Source organism: Dermochelys coriacea, chromosome 3 (genome assembly GCF_009764565.3).
Source record: "Dermochelys coriacea isolate rDerCor1 chromosome 3, rDerCor1.pri.v4, whole genome shotgun sequence".
NCBI classification, from domain to species: Eukaryota; Metazoa; Chordata; order Testudines; family Dermochelyidae; genus Dermochelys; species Dermochelys coriacea.
In genome coordinates this window covers 208319724-208326825 of record NC_050070.1, presented here as the reverse complement: position 1 = coordinate 208326825, position 7102 = coordinate 208319724, and positions in this window count along the sequence as shown.

Here is a 7102-nt window from a genome sequence, read left to right as displayed (position 1 = left end):
TCATTAATAGTATCTAGAAATTTTATCTCTGCCTCCCATCTTGAGATGACATGTTCCCAGTCAATATGGGGATAGTTGAAATCTCCCATTATTTATTGGGCTTTCTGTTTTTATAGTTGCTCTAATCTCGCTGAGAATTTCACAGTAACCATCACTATCCTGGTCAGATGGTCGATGGTATATTCCTACTGCTATACTCTTATTGTTCAAGCATGGAATTTCTATCCATAAAGATTCTATGGTTCTGTTTGAGTGACTTACAATAAAAATTGTATTCGACTCTACGCTTTCTTTCACACATAGTGCCACTCCCCCACCAGCATAACCTATTCTGTCATTCCTATTTATTTTATACCATGTCCCATTGATTAGCCTCTTTCCAATCAGTTTCTGTGATTTCTATTATATCAATATCCTCATTTAATATCAGGCACTCTAGTTCACCCATCTTAGTATTTAGACTTCTAGCATTTTGTACAGAAGCACTTTTATAAAACGTGTCAATATTTAATTGTCTGCCTTCATGTGATATAATTGTGAACGGAAATCTTTTTCATCTGACTGTTTCTCTTCAGATCCTGCCTGTACTTTCTCAACTTCTATTCTCTCCTCGTTACTAGGCTATTGAGTATCCCGTTTAATAAATCCTCCCCTAAGAGATGTCTGTGTCCAAACCGTGTGCACCTGAGAATCTCTTTACATTTCATTTGTCTCATTACATCCCATTATTCCCTGTTATCATCACTCCCCCACCTCACCCTAGGAAATTCCTCTACAGAAGTCACTACAAGGGGCACAGTCCCCAGGAGTGCCAAAGCAGCACAAACAGACCATCCCGCCCCTTAGACCAGGGGTGGGCAAACTACGGCCCAGGGATCACATCCAGCCCTTCAGACATTTTAATCCGGCCCTCGAGCTCCTGCCAGGAAGCAGGGTCCGGGGCTTCCCCAGCTCCGCGCGTGCTGTGGCTCCGCGCGGCTCCCGGAAGCAACAGCATGTTCCCCCTCCAGCTCCTATGCATAGGGTCAGCCAAGGGGCTCCGCAGCTCCCATTGGCCAGAAGCCATGACCAATGGGAGCTGCAGGGGTGGCACCTGTGGACAGGGCAGCACGCAGAGCTACCAGGCCGTGCCTCTGCATAGGAGCCATAGAGGGGACATGCCGCTGCTTCCGGGAGCTGCTTGAGGTAAGCGCCATCTGGAGACTGCACCCTGATGCTCTCCCATGACCCAACCCCCTACCCCTGCCCTGATGCCCCTCCCAAACCCCTTGGTCCCAGCCCAAAGCAACCTCCTGCACCCCCAACCCCTCATTCCCAGCCCCACCTCAGAGCCTGTACCCCCATCCAGAGCCCTTTACCCCCTCCACACTCCAACCCCCTGCCTCACCCCAGAGTCCCCTCCCGCACCCTGAACTCCTCATTTCTGGCCCCACCCCAGAGCCCGCAGCCCCAGCCAGAGCCCTCAGCCCCTCCCGCACCCCAATTCCCAATTTCATGAGCATTCATGGCCCACCATGCAATTTTCATACCCAGATGTGACCCTCTGTCCAAAAAGTTTGCCCACCCCTGTCCTAGACCATAGGGAAGTGACATCCCTTCAATTAAGCCTCACAAATGCAAGGGGCTGCAACTCTGTGGAAACCGCAAAGAAAGCTAATCAGAAATAAGTTACCAATGAAAGGCTGGGTTGTGTCTCAAACCAGCTGCTGTAGCCACTCCTTTCCCAGCAAGACCACCCTCAGGAGCTCTAGGGGACCCCTCCCGGGGGGGAGGTGATGCAGCAGTGGGAAAGGGAGGCATCAAAAGCTGTTACAGAAAGGCAATTTCTACTTCTTCCCCCATTTCTTCCATTAAGAACAATGGCCCCTGTCTGTTGTCACTTGCCTGTTATGACATTCCCTTGCATACAAGCTGAATTGATCCTGCTTGCCTGGAGGCTGTTTTCAGCATTTCAGATTAGGGACGGGCCTCTGTCCAAATCCCCAACCCAAATACCCCCAAACCTTGGATGTGGCATTGCGTATTTCTAACGATACTTGAGGTACATTTTTGGGGCCATAAAGTTTGCCTAGGTCCTTTTTTTCACAGCTAAACTGTCTTCCTAATGGCTTTAAAATCTCACGTCTCCTTCGCCAATTGGATTTGCAGAGAACAAAGCACTGCAACAAATATTGGGCTTTTAAAGTCATTATATTGATACAGTTAGTGGTAGCGTGGTTCTCATCTCCCTTATTTAAAGCATCTGGATGTTAGGTGATGAACCCTAGCAGAGTGTTTTGTTAGTTCAATCTTGTTTTTTATCTGAAAAATTAAAGCATTACTAATGCCATTTTTAATACATATGGTTCTCTACATAAACTAGCTGAACTGGTCTGTCACTAAAGTAACGTTTAACGTGCCCAGTGCTTTGGCTTCCAGTTGTTCCACACTCCCAAGGTTAAGGGAGGTTGTGACACAGCATTTTAAGGGCTTGTTACTTGCCTTGAAACATTGCTAACTTTGGGACCTGGTAGTCTTTTATCCGGTCCAGGTGTTCATTAGCCAATTAGCTGCTAACCAACCACCTATGCAGCTAGGTACTTCCAGGAGGGCCAAGATGGGCTCATTCTCCTTCAGGAAATCTGAAACAGGTAGAATGGACCCTCCCTTCCCTTACAGGGGTCAGCGCTCCTGGTGACAGTGTTTAGGATTGCCAACTTTCTACTTGCACAAAACTGACCACCCTTGCCCCATCCCCTGCTCCACCCCTCCACTGAGACCCTGCCCCTCCTCCGAGTTCCTGCCCCCCACTCACTCCATCCCCCCTCCCTCTGTTGCTCACTCTCTCCACCATCACTCACTTGCTCATTTTCACTGGGCTGGATCAGGGGGTTGGAGTGCTGGAGGGGGTGTGAGCCCTGAGGATGAGGGGTTTGGGATGTAGGAGGGTACTCTGGGCTGGGATCAAAGGGTTCAGAGGGTGGGAGGGGGATCAGGACTGGGGCAGGGGGTTGGGGCACAGGAAGGGGTGCATGCTCTGGGTGGCGCTTACCTCAGGCAGCTTCCGGAAGCAGCGGAATGTCCCCCCTACGGCTCCTATGCAGAGGCGCAGCCAGGTAGCTCTGCGTGTTGCCCTGTCCACAGGTGCTGCCCCTGCAGCTCCCATTGACCACGGTTCCTGGCCAATGGGAGCTGCGGAGCTGGTGCTTGGGGCGGGGGCAGCACATAAAGCCTCCTGGCTGCCCCTGTTCCTAGAAGCCAGAGTGGGGACATGCTGCGCTGACCGGAGCTGCCAGGGTCCCTTTTTGACCGGGTACCTGGGAACCCTAAGTGTAATACTGACCGTAAAACTGTACATTGTTAACCACTCTTGACTTTTCAGGGCAGGTTCCCCGGTGTGCCAGATTAGCACGAAGGAGCCAGAGCATCCCAGCTAGCACAGCTGGATTTACAGCTGCTTGGTAGTGCCAGCGTAGCAGGAAGCAGCCAGAGCGCACGGGAGAATCTGGCCGTTCTACTCTGCAAGTGGCTGACTGTTTTTTAGGGGGCTGTGCTTGTGAGACTGGAGCTATGTGCAAGCAGGAGTCGGGGGAGCCCAGGGCCTGGGTCCCAATGTCTCTGTGCTCATCCATGCTCCTGCCTCAGTTCCCCGGCCTGTGTGCCCTGGACCCAAGGCAGTAGTGCCAGGGGGAGGGCGGGGGAGCCACGGACGATTGAAAGAGCACTGACAATTGGACCACACGATCCACCAGTGAGAACTCTTGCAACCTGTGTCCACCCAGTCTCCCTTCTGCCCACTGATTAATTACAACCAATAGAATTGTTGCATACAAATTAGCTGCAGAGGAAGAGTGGTGATTGGCTGATTCCCCCCCCCCCCAGAGGTCATAATGGTTCTCATTAGGATTTGTCTGAGCTGTTGATCTAATGCTCTTCGTCTCTGTACCCTATATATCCACAGTGATTAGATACGATTGTTAATAATTTAGGCTTTGTTTGAAGAAATTATTTTGTAAAAGCTATGTACAAGACTGCAGTTAATTTTGACTACAGTATGTGGAAAGTTGGACACGTCTGTCATTCCACTTTTAAGATTCTTTGAGACAGACTGATACAGAAGCTGCATTTCTTAATGGACCCAGTCTTTAATTAATTGTAATTCTAACTAACTGATTTACGTATAAAGGCTCAGAAAATCCATTCTTTACCCAAAGAGTAAGTGCTGTAATTTTGGGGAATACATGCTTGAATTTGTATAGAAAATGGAGAGGTTGAATCCCAGCTTTCAATGCAAAACAAAACAGTCTAATCATAACAATTATTTTACTGTTTCTATGTTGTAATTTTTTTACTAAAATGATCCCATTATGACATTGGGTAAGATATTTGCACAATGCTTTATTTATATAAGTGTAATAATGAACTTAATATTCAAGCAGAATTGTGTTTCATGACTTACATAATGTATTTATTTACTTACTTTTACAAAATTAAATTAATTTGTTTCCTTCTGTTACTTGTCTAGATATTCCCAGTTGGGATTTCTGATTCTCAACCTTTCCCCTACGTAAAGGGAGAAGGGGCTGAAAATAAGACACATTTACAAAACTGAAGAGGAAGTTCTGAGGAAGCTTGCAGGCAGGATTGCAAAGGATTACATTGATTGTCTTGACTGGGCAGGAGACAGGAAATCCCATCCAATGAAAGAGATGGGGAAAACTGGAGCAGAAGTTAGAGGCAGGATGAGGTTAAGGGTTATTTTTTTGAGGATGGAGAGGGGAAGGAGCCAGGTCAGTGGGGGGATGAGGGAGGAGATGGCCCCAGGGGACAATGGATTTAAGTAGCAGGAAGGGATGGGGTCACTGGGGCAGATGGAGGAGTTAGAGATGGAGACGAGGCAGAAGACCTCAAGGTCAGTGACGGGCAGAAGGCACAGAAAATGTACGGGAGGAAGGGATAAGGAAGGGCAGGGGAGCTCAGCCTCAGTAAGGAAGCTGCCCCCATCTCTGACCCTGGTGATTCCAGGAATCCTCTCCCATACAGAGAAAAAATGGAGCTGTTTATTTCCTGGCACATCTGCATGTCCATCTACGCAATGGCTGAGTCCACATCTACAGGGGCATGGGAGTGCAGAGGCTGTGTGTCTACCACAAGGTGCAAGGGTTGTGTGCACATGTGCATATACAGTGGCTGAGTTCACATCTGCAGCTGTCCAGGAGATGTGCACATCTCCAGATGCATGTGTGTGTATGTGCAAGGGCCACATGCACCTCTGCAGATGTATGACAGTGCAAGGACTGCATACATTCAGCAGGTGCATGGGAGTGTGAGGGCTGTGTACACAACTGAAGGGTGTATTGGGCAGGTGCACATCAGCTGCAGGTGGAAGGAGTTGCAGGGGCTGTGGGCACAACTGCAGGTGTCTGGGGGATGTGCAAATCTGCAGTAGCAGGTGCTGTGCAATCTGTAGGTGTCTGGAGTGTGTGTATGTAAGGGGGCGGTATACACATTGTCAGGTTCATGGTGGGGCACAGGGGCTGTGTGCACACTTGGAGGAGTGTGGGGGATGTGCAGCGCTGCAGGTACATGGGGCCGTTGCAGGGGTTGTGTGCACATTTTGAGGTGTGGCGGGGGAATGTGCAACGCTGCAGGTACATGGGGGGTTGCGGGGGCTGAGTGCACATGTGGAGGTGCGGCAGCGGGGGGGGATGTGCAGCGCTGCAGGTACATGGGAGGGTTGTGGGGACTGAGTGCACATGGGGAGGTGCGGTGGCGGGGGGGATGTGCAGCGCTGCAGGGACATGGGGGGGTTGCGGGGGCTGAGTGCCCATGGGAGGTGCGGCGGCGGGGGGGGATGTGCAGCGCTGCAGGGACATGGGGGGGTTGCGGGGGCTGAGTGCACATGGGGAGGTGCGGTGGCGGGGGGGATGTGCAGCGCTGCAGGGACATGGGGGGTTGCGGGGGCTGAGTGCACATGGGGAGGTGCGGCGGCGGGGGGTGTGTGTGCAGCGCTGCAGGGACATGGGGGGGTTGCGGGGGCTGAGTGCCCATGGGGAGGTGCGGAGGCGGGGGGGGGATGTGCGGCGCTGCAGGCACATGGGGGGTTGTGGGGGCTGAGTGCACATGGGGAGGTGCGGAGGCGGGGGGGGAGGTGCGGCGCTGCAGGCACATGGGGGATTGCGGGGGCTGAGTGCACTTGGGGAGGTGCGGAGGCGGGGGGGGAGGTGCGGCGCTGCAGGCACATGGGGGGTTGCGGGGGCTGAGTGCCCATGGGGAGGTGCGGCGGCGGGGGGTGTGTGTGCAGCGCTGCAGGGACATGGGGGGGTTGCGGGGGCTGAGTGCACATGGGGAGGTGCGGTGGCGGGGGGGATGTGCAGCGCTGCAGGGACATGGGGGGTTGCGGGGGCTGAGTGCCCATGGGGAGGTGCGGCGGCGGGGGGGGAGGTGCGGCGCTGCAGGGACATGGGGGGGTTGCGGGGGCTGAGTGCCCATGGGAGGTGCGGCGGCGGGGGGGGATGTGCAGCGCTGCAGGGACATGGGGGGTTGCGGGGGCTGAGTGCACATGGGGAGGTGCGGCGGCGGGGGGGGAGGTGCAGCACTGCAGGGACATGGGGGGGTTGCGGGGGCTGAGTGCACATGGGGAGGTGCGGAGGCGGGGGGGGAGGTGCGGCGCTGCAGGGACATGGGGGGTTGCGGGGGCTGAGTGCCCATGGGGAGGTGCGGAGGCGGGGGGGGGAGGTGCGGCGCTGCAGGCACATGGGGGGTTGCGGGGGCTGAGTGCCCATGGGGAGGTGCGGCGGCGGGGGGGGAGGTGCAGCACTGCAGGGACATGGGGGGGTTGCGGGGGCTGAGTGCCCATGGGGAGGTGCGGAGGCGGGGGGGGGGAGGTGCGGCGCTGCAGGCACATGGGGGGTTGCGGGGGCTGAGTGCCCATGGGGAGGTGCGGCGGCGGGGGGGGTGTGCGGCGCTGCAGGCACATGGGGGGTTGCGGGGGCTGAGTGCCCATGGGGAGGTGCGGCGGCGGGGGGGGTGTGCGGCGCTGCAGGCACATGGGGGGTTGCGGGGGCTGAGTGCCCATGGGGAGGTGCGGCGGCGGGGGGGGTGGTGTGCGGCGCTGCAGGCA